Source organism: Pristiophorus japonicus, chromosome 3, assembly GCF_044704955.1.
Source record: "Pristiophorus japonicus isolate sPriJap1 chromosome 3, sPriJap1.hap1, whole genome shotgun sequence".
Taxonomy (NCBI): Eukaryota; Metazoa; Chordata; class Chondrichthyes; family Pristiophoridae; genus Pristiophorus; species Pristiophorus japonicus.
The window spans coordinates 68609454-68627898 of NC_091979.1; the positions used below are offsets into that span (position 1 = coordinate 68609454).

Genomic DNA, 18445 nt, shown 5'->3' on the forward strand with positions numbered 1-18445 from the left:
AGCAGGGATCCATCTACTGTACTTGTTATTAGTTCTGCCTTAGCCATTGTCAAACCTACTGAAAGATATCCTCAAAGGTCAAGAAAATCTCCAAATGGTTGGAATTGTAGACAGCTACGAGGCTCATTCTTGGAGATGGTTGTTGTCACCTTGAAATTCTGAGACGGGAATTATGAATTGTACTTGCATAATGTACTACATATTGTTAATTGAACACTAGAGCGCCCTTTGATGGGAGCAAGCCTAGTGCAGCAATTATATTCTAGGGTCTCTTATATTAAAAGTTACAAAGTCTGAAATAAAATCAGCCATTGCATTACCCCACCAACTTTCGTGTTTATCAGATCTATCGGGTCCATAAACACCGGCAATACTAATACAAAAGCGAAAAACTGCGTATGCTGGAATCTGAAATAAAAACAGAAAATGCTGGAAATACTCAGCAGGTGAGGCAGCATCTGTGGAGAGAGAAACAGAGTTAACGTTTCAGGTCGAGGACCTTTTGTCAGAAGTTCTGACCTGCTGAGTATTTCCAGCATTTTCTGTTTTTATACCAGCATAGACTAGTTGAGCCGAATGGCCTGATTCTGTGCTGTAACAGGCTTTAACCATTAACTATTACTGTACTTACAGAATCATAGTCGTAGAAATTTACATCACAGTAGGAGGCCAATTATCCATCATGCCTTTACTGCTTCCCTGAAAGAGTCCAATTCTCCTGTCATTTCCCCGTAGCCTTTTGAAATGTTCTTTCTCGGATGTTTATCCACTTTTCTTCCAAAAACTATTGGAGCTGCAATTATGGTCTCCATCGTAATCCATTTGAAAAGCTCCAGAAGTCCAGATGCATGAAATCCAGAACTTGTGATCTGTCAAGGTACGCCTTGACAAATCATCTTAACTGCGTAGAAACTCAGTATTTCTGGCGCAGGGTTGCGCTATTTTACCAACAACCGTCCAGCAACTGCCCACGCAGCTCTTACAGCTGAGAAAAGCAGGCGTGGAGTCTGTTTTCATCAGTGTAAGGGTATAAAAAAGGCTTAAATAAAACATTTAAAAATCCAAAATAATGCACATGCACTTTAAATGAGCTTATGCAAATATTGGCCCAGATTAAAATGTTTAACATTTTTTAATCAAAAAATTACAATTTTATTGAGGTTGGTGCAATGAAGGGACTTATGAATAAAATTGCAATTCAGTACATTTATAATTATTAGAATTCTGTAAATTTTATAATTATTTGGGGATACCATTGCATATCATTAGGGGAGTCCCTTCGTAAATTATTGTAATGGAATCCTCCTTTGTCATTGGTGGACCGGGCCCATGATATTCCAGGGACGTTTCTGAACCACCTGCATCCCTGGAATCCGTGGCCCTTTACGCTGCTGTACGCCTGGAGGCCCGAGACCGCAATTCTACTCAGCCTGGGCATCTGGAGGTTGTAAAGGTTTTGTGGGTTGGAGGCGTATTCCGGTGGTACGCCTCCGACCACAATTTTGTTTTCCATTTTTTCCACTATTGTATCTGGTGGGGCATTCTGTGCTCTAACAATGTGTGAAAATGCTAATAATTCTCATAAACTTATTTATTCTTTTGGTGATGATCTTCAATTTATATTGTTTAGTTATCAATTCACCGAGTAGCAGAAATAGGTTTCCCTAATCATCTTATCAAAACCTCATAATTTTGAACACCTCTCAGATGCCATCTTAACTGTAAACTAATAAATTACTCCTGCATTCTTTACATGGCTTTGCTATTAGGGTATCTAAAACCGGTTGCAATATTGCAACAGAAGCCTATCTTGATTTGCATGGTTTAGCATTACCTGTTTATTCTCCCATTTTGTACTCCTATTTATAAACCAAGGATGCCATACAATTTTACTACTTTGTCAATTTGTCTTCCCATTTAAAAAGATTTATATATCTGAATCCCTAAGTGCCTCTGCTGTTCTATTCCTTCTAAAATGTTACCCCTAGCTGTCCATTAATTTTTGTTATTCTTCCTTCCAAACTGAATCATGTCACATTCCTCCACATTAGATTTCATCCAATATTTATCTGTCCAATTTATTAATCTTCCAATGTTCTTCTGAAGTAATTTACAGTCCTATTTACAGTTAATTTCATTCTATATTTTATGCCATGGGCACGGGATTCCTGGCTGCCTTCAGTACAACCTGCATAGCAGGTTAAAGCAGAGTCTTCAGGCCTCATTATAATATTTAAAATGCCAACCCGCCTCTTACTACAATTGTACAGGGCTTTGGTGAGACCACACCTGGAGTACTGTACACAGTTTCGGTCTCCTTATCAAAGAAAGGACATACCTCCTTTAGAGACGGTGCAACGAAGGTTCACTAGATTCATCCCTGGGATGAGAGGGTTGTCCGATGAGGAGAGATTGAGTCAGTTGGCCCTATACTCTCTGGAGTTTAGAAGAATGAGAGGTGATCTCATTGAAGCATATAAGATTCTGAGGGGGATTGATGCTGAGAAGTTGTTTCCCCTAGCTGGAGAATCTAGAACTAGGGGCATAGTCTCAGGATAAGGGGTAGGCCACTTAAGACAGATGAGGAGAAATTTCTTCACTCAGAGGGTTGTGAATCTTTGGACTTCTCTGCCCTAGAGGGCTGTGGATGTTGAGTCTCTGAGTATATTCAAGGGTTATAGATAGATTTTTGGAGTCATGGGGAATCAAGGAATATGGGGATCGAGTGATAAAGTGGAGTTGAGGATGATGATCAGCCATGATATTGAATGGCGGAGCAGGTGCGATGGGCCATATGGCCTACTCCTGCTCTTAATTCTTATGTTCACCTCTGGAAACCCATGGATGCACCGTTAAATTTGAGAGTGAGTTGGAATATCGCTCAAAGTGAGCAATTAGCATATGTTAATGGACAACCCGGCTCTCCCATCGGGGTTGTGCATGTTGGACTGCTTTCTTGTTCCTTTTTGATTTGTTACATTAAATGCCAGATTACACACACATTCAGTTGTAGCAATGCAGGATCAGGTCTTTAATGAAACATCATACTTCACGAATCCAGTATAGGAGTTGAGGTCTTAAGACATCATACTTCACAAATCCAATATGAGCGCTTCATCATACTATCCAAAACAAGTATGAGCTGCTATACAGTAGTTCACTCACATCTCTTATACCAATTTTACCTTTGATATCCACATTCCATGCATACCACCAATAAATCATAGTACTTCAAAGATACCATCATCATCATCATCATAGGCAGTCCCTCAGAATTGAGGAAGAGTTGCTTCCACCCCTGAAGTGAGTTCTTTGGTGGCTGAACAGTCCAATACAAGAGCCACAGACTTTGTCACAGGTGGTACAGATAGCCATTGAGGGAAGGGGTGGGTAGGACTGTTTGCCACACGTTCTTTCCACTGCCTGCGCTTGATTTCTGCATGCTCTCGGCGTTGAGACTCGGGGTGCTCAGCACCCTCTCGGATGCACTTCCTCCACTTAGGTCGGTCTTGGACCAGGGACTCCCAGGTGTCAGTGGGGATGTCGCACTTTATCAGGGAGGCTTTGAGGGTGTCCTTGTATCGTTTCCGCTGCCCACCTTTGGCTCATATACAAACAAGTGACCACTGAATAACAATATGAACTAAACAAACATGCACTTAACACTTCTAATCATTTTGTTACTAATGGTTATATTGCCCTCATAACCTCTTCCCATCCCCATAAACACAAGTAACCAAGCTAACATATTCTAGTCCATCACAGACATGGCTGAACGATTCTTACATCCTCCTTTTCAATGGAGATATCCTTGTTTTAGGTCTCATCAAGTCCTACTCCAAGGACTTGAGCACAAAAAAAATCTAGGCTGACACTCCAGTGCAGTGCTGAGGGAGCACTGCACTGTCGGAGGTGCCGTCTTTCGGATGAGACGGTAAACCGAGGCCCCGACCCAAAGAAGACTCCAAGCAGACTTTCAAAGTTTAACTTGCTTGATGGGTGTTAAGGTGGAATGCCGAGGTGACGACCTTTTGCACATTTGGCCGAAATCGCCATTGGCGGATGTAGGTCTCCAGTTTTTATGAATCACTGGTTAGGGTCTCTTTGGTGATGGACAGATTCATGTTTTGCGCGGCCAAGGCACTGTCATCAGCGTCTACGAACTTGCGGGACTCTGTTTCGGCAGGTCACTGGTGTAAACGTTGAATAACATGGGTGCTGTTGTATATGGAGGAAGAGTCAGACTGAACACTGTGAGTTCAAAGTAAAGTGTGACCGTAGTCTTTTAATGCAGGTCTCCAGAGTGCCTCTCCAACCTGTGAAGCCTCCTTAAATACCTGTGCTCCGAAGGGATTATGGGATCCCTTGGGACTCCAGGGGATGAGCCCTCTGGTGGCTGTACAGAGTAAATACAAGTCCACATATTTAACAACACACCCCGCCCCCCAAAGTCAATAGTTAACTATTTACAATGTGAGTCGATCTGGTGACCTTCATGTCCTAGTTGATTGTCTCGGTGTGAAAGCTGATGTTGTTGAATCATTTGTTGAGTCCTCGCTGGGCTGCTGTGCAGCTGGCCTTGCTGGGCTGCTGTGAATGATGGGTTCTGCTTCGTGGTCAACCATGGTGCCGGTTGCCACTAGTGAGTATGTTGGGGGATCAAAAAAGATAGGGTCCAAGGTGGGTTGCTCAGGATAGTCCGTGAATCTGAGTTTGATTTGCTCCAACTGTTTCCGGTGAATGAGTCCATTTGAAAGTTTGACCCGAAACACCCTGCTCCCCTCTTTGGCCACGAAAGTGCCAGGAAGCCACTTGGGACCTTGTCCATAATTTAATACAAATACAGAATCATTGATTTCAATCTCGCATGACACATTTGCGCCATCATGATATGCACTTTGTTGAAGCCGCCTGCTCTCTACTTGTTCATGTAGATCAGGGTGAGCTAATGAGAGCCTTGTCTTGAGTACTCTTTTCATGAGCAGTTCAGCAGGTGGGGTCTCGTGCAGTAGCGAAGCAGTACTTGGGATAGGTGAGTCTGCAATGAGTCTTCAGTTACCCTCTTGAAGCCTTGCTTGATGGTTTGCACTGCTCTCTCTGCCTGACCATTGAACGCTGGTTTAAACGGGGCAGATGTGACATGTTTGATCCCATTATGGGTCATGAATTCTTTGAACTCAGCACTGGTAAAACATGGCCCGTTGTCACTCACCAGGATAAGCCGTGTGTGGCAAACATGGCCTGCAGGCTTTCAGTAGTGGCAGCGGACATGCTAGCCGACATTATCTCACATTCAATCCACTTGGAGTACACGTCTACAACCACAAGGAACATTTTACCCAAGAACGGGCCTGCATAGTCGACGTGTACCCTAGACCATGGTTTGGAGGGCCAAGACCATAAACTTAGCAGCGCCTCCCTGGATACATTGCTTAACTGCGATGTAACCACGTGTATTACATCTGTGATGCAGGACTCTAAGTCCGCATTGATACCGGGCCACCACACGTGGGATCTGGCTATCGCTTTCATCATTATGATGCCTGGGTGGATACTGTAGAGGTCATTGATGAAGGTGTCTCTGCCCTTCTTGGGGACCATTACTCGATTGCCCCACAGAAGGCAGTTTGCCTGTATAGACATTTCATCTTTGCGCCGCTGGAACAGCTTTATCTCTTCCTGCATTTCCACTGGGACACTGGACCAGCTCCCGTGAAGCACACAGCTTTTGACTAGAGATAATAAGGTTTTGATCTGCCGGGCAGTGACAGGTGATTGCTCACTCTCAAATGCTTCCATAACCATGGCTAGATCTGCGGGCTGCACCATTTCCACCTCCGTGGTGGACAATGGCAGCCTACTGAGAGCATCGGCGCAGTTTTCTGTGCCTGGCCTGTGGTGGATGGCGTAGTTGTATGCGGACAACGTGAGTGCCCATCTCTGGATGTGGCCCGATGCGTTGGTATTTATCCCTTTACTCTCGGAAAACAGGGATATAAGTGGCTTTTGATCAGTTTCCAATTCGCATTTTAGCGCAAACAGGTATTGATGCATTTTCTTTACCCCGTAGACACACGCTAACGCTTCTTTTTCAATCACGCTATAGGCTCTCTCAGCCCTAGTCAGACTCCTGGATGCATAAGCAACCAGTTGCAGTTTCCCAAAATCATTAGCTTGTTGTAATACACACCCGACGCCATATGATGACGCATCACATGCTAGTACCAAACGCTTACATGGATCATACAACACAAGCAATTTGTTTGAGCATAACATTTTTCTCGCTTTTACAAAGGCATTTTCTTGGCTTTTGCCCCAAACCCATTCGCCCTGTTTTCGTAGTAAGACATGCAATGTTTCGAGCAGTGTGCTGAGACCGGGTAAGAAGTTACCAAAGTAGTTCAAAATCCCAGAAACGATCGCAGCTCCGTCAAGTTCTGTAGCCTCGGTGCGTTCTCGATTACCTCCGTCTTTGCGTTGGTGGGCCTACCTGATGCTGTCTGCCGCAATCCTCCTTCCCAAGAACTCCACTTCAGGCGCCAGGAAAATGCACTTCGAGCATTTTAACCTGATCGCCACGTGGTTGAGTCGACTCAGAAGCTCCTCCAGGTTCTGCAGGTGCTCGACTGTGTTCCGACCTGGGACCAAGATGTCGTCCTGGAAGACCATGGTGTGCGGGACCGACTTCAGTAAACTTTCCATGTTTCTCTGGAATATCGCCGCCACTGATCGGATTCCAAACGGGCATCTGTTATAAACAAAGAGACCTTTGTGTGTGTTGATGCAGGTGATGGCCTTCGATGATTCCTCCAGTTCCTGCGTCATGTAGGCTTAAGTCAGATCCAGCTTCGTGAACGTCTTTCCTCCTGCCAGCGTTGCAAAGAGGTCGTTGGCCTTTGGTAGTGGGTATTGGTCCTGCAGGGAGAAACGATTGATAGTTACTTTGTAATCGCCACAGATTCTGACGGTGCCATCTCCCTTGAGAACTGGCCCACTCACTGAACTCGATCGGTGAAAAGATGCCCTCTCGTTGCAGCCGGTCTAGCTTGACCCCTATCCTTTCTCTCATCATGTATGGTACTGTTCTTGCCTTGTGATGGATGTGTTGCGCCCCTGGAATTAGGTGGATCTGCACCTTTGCTCCTTGGAATTTCCCGATACCTGGTTCGAACAGCAAAGGAAATTTGTTTAAGTGCTGGGCACACGAAGTGTCGTCAGCGGGTGATAGCGCTCGGACGTCGTCCCAGTTCCAGCATATCTTTCCAGCCAGCTCCTGCCAAGCAGCGTGGGACCATCGGCCGGTACCACCCAGAGTGGTAGCTTGTGCATCGCTCCATTGTAGGAGACCTTTATGGTAGCACTGCCGATTACAGGAATCAGTTATTTCGTGAAAGTTCTTAGTTTCATGCGAGCTGGAGTTAAGACTGGCCTTAAGGCCTTATTGCACCACAACCTTTCGAAAATCTTTTTGCGCATGATGGACTGGCTCGCGCCTGTATCCAGCTCCATTGACACCGGGAGTCCATTTAACATTCAGCATTATTGGGGGACAACTCGTGGTGAATGTGTGCACCCCATGTACCTCTGCCTCTTCGATCTGAGGCTCTGATTCGTCGTGATCCTCCATGGATCTGTCCTCCTCTGCAACATGGTGGATTGCAGGTTGTTGGAGGTGTCCCATTGTTCCACAGCCCTTGCAAACGTACTCTTTGAATCGGCATGAAAGGAAGTGATGATCACCCCCACAGCGCCAACAAGGTGTTAATGGCCTTGCATTCATCACCCTTGATGATGGATTCTGAGTCATCTGCGGACATGCAGCTGCAGGTATGTGTGACCTGCCCTGTACGTTACAATTCGAAAACAATATCACTCTGTTCACAGTACTTGTAGCAGCACTTGTGTGCTGAGAGATTTGCTTCATATTGTCACTGGCAGCAATGAACGCCTGGGCTATCGCTATGGCCTTACTCAAGGTTGGGGTCTCTACAGTCAAAAGTTTGCGAAGTATGGTTTTGTGGCCAATGCCAAGTACAAAAAAGTCTCTGAGCATGTGCTCCAAATGTCCTTCAAATTCGCATTGTCCTGCAAGGCGTCTTAGCTCGGCGATATAACTCGCCACTTCCTGGCCCTCAGACTTTTTGTAAGTGTAGAACCAGTACCTCACTATCAGAACGCTTTCCTTTGAGTTCAAATGCTCTCGGACCAGTGTGCACAGATCGTCGCATGATTTCTACGAGAGTTTCGCTTGGTGTTAGCAGATTCTTCATGAGGCCATACGTTGGTGCCCCACAGACGATGAGGAGGATCGCCCTTCGTTTGACAGTGCTCTCTTCCCCATCTGTCTCATTGGCCATGAAGTATTGGTCGAGTCGCTCCACAAAAGTTTCCCAACCATCTCGCTCTGAGAATTTCTCCAGGATGCCCAATGTTCTCTGCATCTTTGGGTTCGCTATCTGTATCTTGTTGCCAGTTGTAGTGTATGGAGAAAGAGTCAGTCTGAACTCTGTGATGTCAAAGTAAAGTGTGACCTTAGTCTTTTATTGCAGGTCTCCAGAGTGCCTCTCCAACCTGTGAAGCCTCCCTAAATACCTGTGCTCCGAAGGGATTATGGGATCCCTTGGGACTCCAGGGGATGAGCCCTCTGGTGGCTGTACAGAGTAAATACAAGTCCACATATATAACAAGTGCCAGGACAGAATCCTGTGGGAGTCCATTATTCAATGTTTTTCCAATCATAAATACTGGTGAAGCACTGAGCACTGGTGGACTGTAAATGTAGTTCTGGTATTCAAAATTAAAAGGATGAATGAGTAAACAATGTCTACATTGACAAATCCTTACAGAGTGGATTGCAGCCTGGTGTGTGGCTGTGGGAAGAAGGGGAGTTCTAAAATATAAATATAAATACAAATATTACATCCCAGTTTGAAGACTAGAATTGTGTAGTCTTGACGTTACAAGATTAATTAAATTTTCTAAGAAATGTCCTGCTGTATAAAGTAAATAATACATTGAAGAACCCAACTGGCATCACTGAAACCTGAATTAAAATAAACATTTAAGTATTTTATACACATAATAAATAATTTGTATGGAGAGAGAGAGGTCTCTCTTGAATGAGATTCAAATCATTAAGCACAAAGCTTTCTTTCTCACCGGGGAGCGCAGAACAGCAGGCGCTGAGAATGACTATATTTGCTGCATTTTCTTCTAGCATTAAACAACAATTTCTCTAGCTACAAATTCACAGAGGAATACTGGGAACTGGGTTTTTATAATGAAAGCTAATGGCTGAAATTGCAGACAGAAAACATGGATGCACCATCCATTAGTGTTTCAATGCCCAAGCATCAATCTGCATCAAATGAATCTATAAAGTGTAGCAGTTCTTGGGAAGCGGGTAGGGAGGAGGGGACATGGTGTTCATCTATCCAAATATAACAGTGTTTGAATACTAATTCAATATAATGATAATCTAGTAGTTAGTGGAATTGATTTGATACAAAACACTGTTGCCAATAAGGAAGTCCACAATGTTCGACATGTAAATGTTTCACAAATAATACAAATATTTGAGAAGTTCAATACGTTCTCTTTCCATCGCCTAGTTGAAAGAATAGTATAATTGCTTCAAATATTTGGAGATAAATGTAACAAATTTTGTAATTTGCTGTTAATTCTAAATATGTCTTTTGTTGCGCAAAATAGAATCTTGTTTACTGTGCTTCAATAACCAGTGCAGTATCCACATGTCTGATGGTGGGGGAGGGGAGGAGGGCAGAAAACACAATATGGGCCCGGTCTTCTCCCGAGCTGTCCCTAAACTTAGTTAACTTTTGATTGATACATTTTCCTATTACTCATGTACTATAAATAAAATAATTGAACCCAATTGGTTCAGATTGCTTGAAGATAGTATTATTTTATCTACTGCTCTTAAAAGTGCAGGAACTGTAAAATGAGTGAGGAATGGTCAATGAGTTAGGTTTTGAAGGGGCAGAGATGAAATATGGCACTGGGATTCTGAGGAGAGTTCCAGGGAAGTGGGTGTTGGTATCTGAAGGTAGTGGAGGCAGCTTCCAACCCTTCTCCATCAGTCTACTCTCTCTGCCCAGGTCCAAATGATCTATATAATGGAAAAAATAAGTTGACCCAAAACTGATCAATGGGATGCACTGCTTTCAACCCTTCTCCAATCTTAGCAACACTCCTGGTTGTCCTTGTTTATGCCATGCGTCTCTAAATGTTCATTCATTTGATCTTGAATTATAGGTTCTAAGAGGTTTCTCACAACTCATGTTAGATTAATGGATCTATAGTTACCTTGCTTATAATTAAGGTAACTTCGATGGTATGAGACGAGGATAGACTGGCGAATGATACTTAAAGGGTTGATGGTGGATGACATTTAAATGGCAGACATTTAAAGATCACATGGATGAACTTAAACAATTGTACATCCCTGTCTGGCGTAAAAATAAAACGGGGAAGGTGACTCAACCGTGGCTAACAAGGTAAATTAGGGATAGTATTAAATCCAAGGAAGAGGCATATAAATTGGCCAGAAAAAGCAGCAAACCTGAGGACTGAGAGAAATTTAGAATTCAGCAGAGGAGGACAAAAGGTTTAATTAGGAGGGGGAAATTAAGTATGAGAGTAAGCTTGCAGGGAACATAAAAACTGACTGCAAAAGCTTCTATCGATATGTGAAGAGAAAAAGATTAGTAAGACAAATGTAGGTCCCTTGCAGTCAGATTCAGGTGAATTTATAATAGGGAACAAAGAAATGGCAGACCAATTGAACAAATACTTTGGTTCTGTCTTCACGAAGGAAGTCACAAATAACCTTCCAGAAATACCAGGGGACCGAAGGTTTAGCGAGAAGGAGGAACTGAAGGAAATCCTTATTAGTCAGGAAATGTGTTAGGGAAATTGATGGGATTGAAGGCCGATAAATCCCCAGGGCCTGATAGTCTGCATCGCAGAGTACTTAAGGAAGTGGCTCTTGAAATAGTGTATGCATTGGTGGTCATTTTCCAACATTCTATCGACTCTGGATCAATTCCTATGGATTGGCCGGTAGCTAATGTAACCCCACTTTTTAAAAAAGGAGGGAGAGTGAAAACAGGGAATTATAGACTGGTTAGCCTGACATCAGTAGTGGGGAAAATGTTGGAATCAATTATTACAGATGTAATAGCAGTGCATTTGGAAAGCAGTGACAGTCAGCAAGGATTTATGAAAGGGAAATCATGCTTGACAAATCTTCTAGAATTTTTTGAGGATGTAACTAGTAGAGTGGACAAGGGAGAACCAGTGGATGTAGTATATTTGGACTTTCAAAAGCCTTTTGAAAGGTCCCACACAAAAGATTAGTGTGCAAAATTAAAGCACATGGTATTGGGAGTAATGTATTGACGTGGATAGAGAACTGGTTGGCAGACAGGAAGCAAAGAGTAGGAAACATAGACATAGAAACATAGAAACATAGAAACATAGAAAATAGGAGTAGGCCATTCGGCCCTTCTAGCCTGCACCGCCATTCTATGAGTTCATGGCTGAACATTCAACTTCAGTACCCCATTCCTGCTTTCTTGCCATACCCCTTGATTCCCCTAGTAGTAAGGACCTCATCTAACTCCTTTTTGAATATATTTAGTGAATTGGCCTCAACAACTTTCTGTGGTAGAGAATTCCACAGGTTCACCACTCTCTGGGTGAAGAAGTTCCTCCGCATCTCGGTCCTAAATGGCTTACCCCTTATCCTTAGACTGTGACCTCTGGTTCTGGACTTCCCCAACATTGGAAACATTCTTCCTGCATCTAACCTGTCTAACCCCGTCAGAATTTTAAATGTTTCTATGAGGTCCCCTCTCATTCTTCTGAACTTCAGTGAATACAAGCCCAGTTGATCCAGTCTTTCTTGATAGGTCAGTCCTGCCATCCCAGGAATCAGTCTGGTGAACCTTCGCTGCACTCCCTCAATAGCAAGAATGTCCTTCCTCAGGTTAGGAGACCAAAACTGTACACAATACTCCAGGTGTGGCCTCACCAATGCCCTGCACAACTGTAGCAACACCTCCCTGCCCCTGTACTCAAATCCCCTTGCTATGAAGGCCAACATGCCATTTGCTTTCTTAACCGCCTGCTGCACCTGCATGCCAACCTTCAATGACTGATGTACCATGACACCCAGGTCTCTTTGCACCTCCCCTTTTCCTAATCTGTCACCATTCAGATAATAGTCTGTCTCTCTGTTTTTACCACCAAAGTGGATAACCTCACATTTATCCACATTATACTTCATCTGCATGCATTTGCCCACTCACCTAACCTATCCAAGTCGCTCTGCAGCCTCACAGCATCCTCCTCGCAGCTCACACTGCCACCCAACTTAGTGTCATCCGCAAATTTGGAGATACTACATTTAATCCCCTCATCTAAATCATTAATGTACAGTGTAAACAGCTGGGGCCCCAGCACAGAACCTTGCGGTACCCCACTAGTCACTGCCTGCCATTCTGAAAAGTACCCATTTACTCCTACTCTTTGCTTCCTGTCTGACAACCAGTTCTCAATCCATGTCAGTACACTACCCCCAATCCCATGTGCTTTAACTTTGCACATCAATCTCTTGTGTGGGACCTTGTCGAACGCCTTCTGAAAGTCCAAATATACCACATCAACTGGTTCTCCCTTGTCCACTCTACTGGAAACATCCTCAAAAAATTCTAGAAGATTTGTCAAGCATGATTTCCCTTTCACAAATCCATGCTGACTTGGACCTATCATGTCACCTCTTTCCAAATGCACTGCTATGACATCCTTAATAATTGATTCCATCATTTTACCCACTACCGATGTCAGGCTGACCGGTCTATAATTCCCTGTTTTCTCTCTCCCTCCTTTTTTAAAAAGTGGGGTTACATTGGCTACCCTCCACTCTATAGGAACTGATCCAGAGTCAATGGAATGTTGGAAAATGACTGTCAATGCATCCACTATTTCCAAGGCCACCTCCTTAAGTACTCTGGGATGCAGTCCATCAGGCCCTGGGGATTTATCGGCCTTCAATCCCATCAATTTCCCCAATACAATTTCCCGGCTAATAAGGATTTCCCTCAGTTCCTCCTCCTTACTAGACCCCCCGACCCCTTTTATAACCGGAAGGTTGTTTGTGTCCTCCTTCGTGAATACCGAACCAAAGTACTTGTTCAATTGGTCTGCCATTTCTTTGTTCCCCGTTATGACTTCCCCTGATTCTGACTGCAGGGGACCTACGTTTGTCTTTACTAACCTTTTTCTCTTTACATATCTATAGAAACTTTTGCAATCCGTCTTAATGTTCCCTGCAAGCTTCTTCTCATACTCCATTTTCCCTGCCCTAATCAAACCCTTTGTCCTCCTCTGCTGAGTTCTAAATTTCTCCCAGTCCCCAGGTTCGCTGCTATTTCTGGCCAATTTGTATGCCACTTCCTTGGCTTTAATACTATCCCTGATTTCCCTTGATAGCCACGGTTGAGCCACCTTCCCTTTTTTATTTTTATGCCAGACAGGAATGTACAATTGTTGTAGTTCATCCATGCGGTCTCTAAATGTCTGCCGTTGCCCATCCACAGTCAACCCCTTAAGTATCATTCGCCAATCCATCCCAGCCAATTGACGCCTCATACCTTCAAAGGAATAAACGGGTCCTTTTCAGAATGGCAGGCAGTGACTAGTGGGGTACCACAAGGTTCAGTGTTGGGACCCCAGCTATTTATAATATACATTAATGATCTAGACGAAGGAATTGAATGTAATGTCTCCAAGTTTGCAGATGACACTAAGCTGGATGGCAGTGTGAGCTGTTAGGGGGATGCTAAGAGGCTGCAGGGTGACTTGGACGGGTTAGGTGAGTGGGCAAATGCATGGCAGATGCAATATAATGTAGATAAATGTGAGGTTATCCACTTTGGTGGCAAAAACATCAAGGCAGAATATTATCTGAATGGTAACAGATTAGGAAAAGGGGAGACGCAACAAGACCTGGGTGTCATGGTACATCAGTCATTGAAAGTTGGCATGCAGGTACAGCAGGCGGTGAAGAAGGCAAATGGCATGTTGGCCTTTATAGCGAGAAGAATTGAGTTTAGGAGCAGGGAGGTCTTACTGCAGTTGTACAGGGCCTTGGTGAGGTCACACCTTGAATATTGTGTACAGTTTTGGTCTCCTAATCTGAGGAAGGACATTCTTGCTATTGAGGGAGCGCAACGAAGGTTCACCAGACTAATTTTCGGGATGGCAGGACCGACATATGAAGAAAGATTGGATCGACTAGGCTTATATTCACTGGAATTTAGAAGAATGAGAGGGGATCTCATCGAAACATATAAAATTCTAACGGGATTGGACAGGTTAGATGCAGGAAGAATGTTCCCGATGTTGGGAAAGTGCAGAACCAGGGGTTACAGTCTAAGGATAAGGGGTAAGCCATTTAGGGCCGAGATGAGGACAAACTTCTTCACTCAGAGAATTGTGAACCTGTGGAATTCTCTACCACAGAAAGTTGTTGAGACCAGTTCATTCAGATATATTCAAAAGGGAGTTAGATGTAACCCTTACGGCTAAAGGGGTCAAGGGGTATGGAGAGAAAGCAGGAATGGTGTACTGAAGTTGCATGATCAGCCATGATCATATTGAATCCTGGTGCAGGCCCTACTCCTGCACCTATTTTTTCTGTTTCTATTTTTCTATGTTTGAACAGATTGTTACATTGGCTATCCTCTAGTGCCACAGCACAATTTGCATCAAAAAGGAGGAATAAAAAATTCTGGTCACAGCCTCTGCTCTCTGACTTCTTTCAACAGCGGAGGGTCTATGCCATCAAGGGCAAGTGATTTATCCCCTTTTAATTCTGCTGTTTCAGAATCAAGTTCTTTTCTATATTTATCTCTATCAATTGTTCCACATCCTGTGTAATATATCTATAATCATTTATTAAAACCGATGCAAAATATTTGCTATCTCTGTCATGTGTCTTGGCTCCGTAGTAGCACTCTTGCTTTTGAGTTTGTTGATTGTGACTTCAAGCTCCACTTCAGACTGATTTCCAGTGCTGTATTTAGGGCGTATTGCATTGTCAAAGATGCCCATCTTTCAGATTAGATGTTGAACTGAGGCCCTGACTGCCTGCTCAGGTGGGTGTAAAAGATCCCATGGCACTATTTAAAGAAGGGCAGGGGATTTCTTTCAGCATCCTGCCCAACATTCATCCCTCAACCAATACCACTAAAACAGATTGTCTCATTTCTGTCTATCCATGAGTGCAAATGGGTTTTTGTTTACATTATCCATAAAATTACATTTCAGAAGTATTTCATTGGCTGTGAACTGCTTTGGGACATCCTGAGGTTTTGAAACTTCTTTATTTATAAATATGTTATTTCTTGCTATACCTTCATCATTCATAATTGGATTATCCTTTTCATTTCTTTCATCCATCTGTGGTTCTATCTTCTCTTTAACTATTCTTTTACTTTTTACATATTTATAAAAGCCATCACTATTTTTTTATATTACCTGGTAGCCTCTCTCATATTTCCGCTTAACGCTTCTAATCGTGCTTTTCACTTTCCCTCTACATTTTATTTTTTACACATAATTTTCTTTACTATTGTTAGCCCAAGTTTAGCACTTTACTAATCTCTGGAGCTCTATCCTTTGACACACCCTCTTTTTGCCTTGTAGGAATATATCAGTTTTGCACTTTTTCCATCTCATATTCCTCATGGCTGATCCATTGTCTTGTTTTCTAGCTTTTCTGACTGGTTAATATGGGCCATATCCTTGCCAATCTTGCATGTACTTTGCCTTTTTCCAGTCCAGCATCCCATCTTTGGCTCTTCATTATCCTTTTCTACTTTGACATTAATCCTAACTGCTTTGTAATTGCTACTTAGATTTGAAGTAATTGGTAGAAGGATTGGAGGGGAGTTGATAATTTTTTCACCCAGAGGGTGGCAGGGGTCTGGAACTCAGCGCATGAAAAGGTGGCAGAGGCAGAAACCCTCATCACATTTACAAAGTACTTGGATATGCACTTGAAGTTCCGTAATCTACAAGGCTATAGACTCAGAGCTGGAAAGTGGGATTAGGCTGGGTAGCTCTTTTTCGGCTGGCACAGACACGATGGGCTGAATGGCCTCCTTCTGTGCTACAAATTTCTATGATTCTGTGATTCTATGATTCTATTTCCCAATTGTTTTCCTCTCACATTAGTTATTTATCTTACTTTATCTCCTAGAACTAAATTAAGCAATACTTTCTTTGTTAAACTAAAAACATACTGACCTAAGAAGCAGTCTTGGATGTATTTTATAAAGCATATTCTCCTTTGACCACAAACATTATTGTTTCACTATCAGATTGGCTCAGTTGGCTGACCTTTGAATCAGCAAGTCATGAATTCAAACCCCAGTGCAGAACTTGAGTGAATACTCTAGACTGATGCTTCCATACAGTACTGAGGGCGGGGTGCATTGCCATGTATTTTCTTTCAGATGAGACATTAAACCAAGGTCCTGCCTGCCTCTTCAGATGGACGTAAAATATCCTATGGCACTATTCGAATAAGAGCAGGGAAGTTCTCCTGGTGCCTTGGACAATATTTTTCACTCCATCTACACATCATTTATCTTATGAATGTTTGTGGGACCTTGCTCTGTGCAAATTAGCTGCCGCAATTCCCCACATTGCAACAGTGACTGCATTTCCAAAGTATTTCATTGACTTTGAAGCGCCCTGAGATGTCCTAAGGATGTCAAAGGCATTATATAAATGCAAGTTTCTTCTTTCTTTCTAACCCAGTATATTTTGTATCACTTAAAAATCTTCCATTATTATTTTTACTTATGTAGGAAACGCAGCAGCCAATTTGCGCACAGCAAGCCCCACAAACAGAAATGTGATTATAACTAGCTAATCAGTTTTTGTGATGTTGATTGAAGGATAAATATTGGCCAGGACACCAGGAAAAACTCCCCTGCTCTTCTTCAAAATAGTGCCAAGGGATCGTTTACATCCACCTGAGGGAGCAGACAGTGCCTCAGTTTAATGTCTCATCCTAAAGACGGCACCTCCCTCAGTACTGCACTAAAATGTCAGCCTTGATTTTTGTGTTCAAGTCTCTGGAGTGGGACTTAGAACCCACAACCTTCTGAATCAGAGGTGAGAGTGCTACCAACTGAGACACAGCTAACATGCAAGAAGTCATGGTCAGAGGAGCGGTGAGTTTGATCAGGGGTTTGGAGGGCTGGTGGAGATTATAGGGATAGGGAAGGGCAGAGCCATGAATGAATTTCAACACAATGAGAATTTGGAGACCAGGATCCAATGCAGGTCAACGAGAAGAGGGGCGAGTGGATTTGGTGGACGATGGGATGTGGGAAGCACAAGTTTGGATGAGCTGAAGTTTATGGATGGTGGGGGATAGGAGACTGGCCAGGAAAATATTGTAATAGTTGAGCCTGGAGGTGGCAAAGACATGGTTGAGATTTTTAGTGGCTGATTGGCTGGTGGTAAGAGTGCAGGCAGGCAATATATCAGAGGTGGAAAGAGGTAGTCTTTGTGATGGAGAGGATATGTGATTAGAAACCCAGCTTGGGGTCAATTTGGATGTCAAGGTTGTGAGACAGTAGCTTGGGAGGGGGATCAAGTAATTACCAAGGGTACAGAGTTTCAAACGAGGGCTGAAGATAATGACTTCCGTCTGCCCAATGTTTAGCTGGATGTCGGGCAAGCAGTCGGATGCTGCAGAGATGGTAGAGAGGTGGAAAAGTAGAGTTGAGTGTCATTAATGTACATGATGTCAAAGTTCACCCCAGATCTTTGAATGATGTTGCCAAGGGGCAGTATGTAGATGTAAAGGAAGAGGAAAGGAAGAAGGATAGATACTGGAAGAGCTCCAGAGGTAATCGAGCAAGGGCTGCAGAAGAAATGGAATGGGAGGAAATTAAGTTAAAAGGGAAAACATCAGAGGAAGATTCAAGTACAGGGAATGGGGATCGAGTGGCAGATTGAACTAGTGGAATGGATGTTGTGATATATTGAAATCTCTCTCTCTCCCCCACGCTCTCTCTCCCCATTCTCTCTTTCACTCCCCCGCTTTCTATCTCTCCCCCACTCTCACTCTTTCTCCCCCCCCCCTCTCTCTCTCTCCCATTCTCTCTCTCTCTCCCAGTCTCTCTATACCCCACTCTCACTCTCTCTCTCCCCACTCTCTTTCTCTCCCCCACATCTCTTTCTCTCCCCCATTTTCTCTTCCTCTTTCTTTCTCTCTCCCACCCACTCTCTCTCCCCCACCCCCTCTCTCTCCCCTACTCTTTCTCTCTCTCTCCCCTATTCTCTCTCTCCCCTAGTCTCTCTTTCACACTCTCTCCTCCTCTTTCTCTCTCTCTCCCAC

The 18445-nt window shown here is 43.5% G+C and overlaps 1 protein-coding gene across 3 annotated transcripts in view; it reads left to right on the forward strand.

The window, feature by feature from the left end:
• tmem163a (transmembrane protein 163a) overlaps positions 1–18445 on the forward strand; it is a 324264-nt gene that overhangs the window by 61112 nt on the left and 244707 nt on the right. The window lies entirely within an intron of this gene.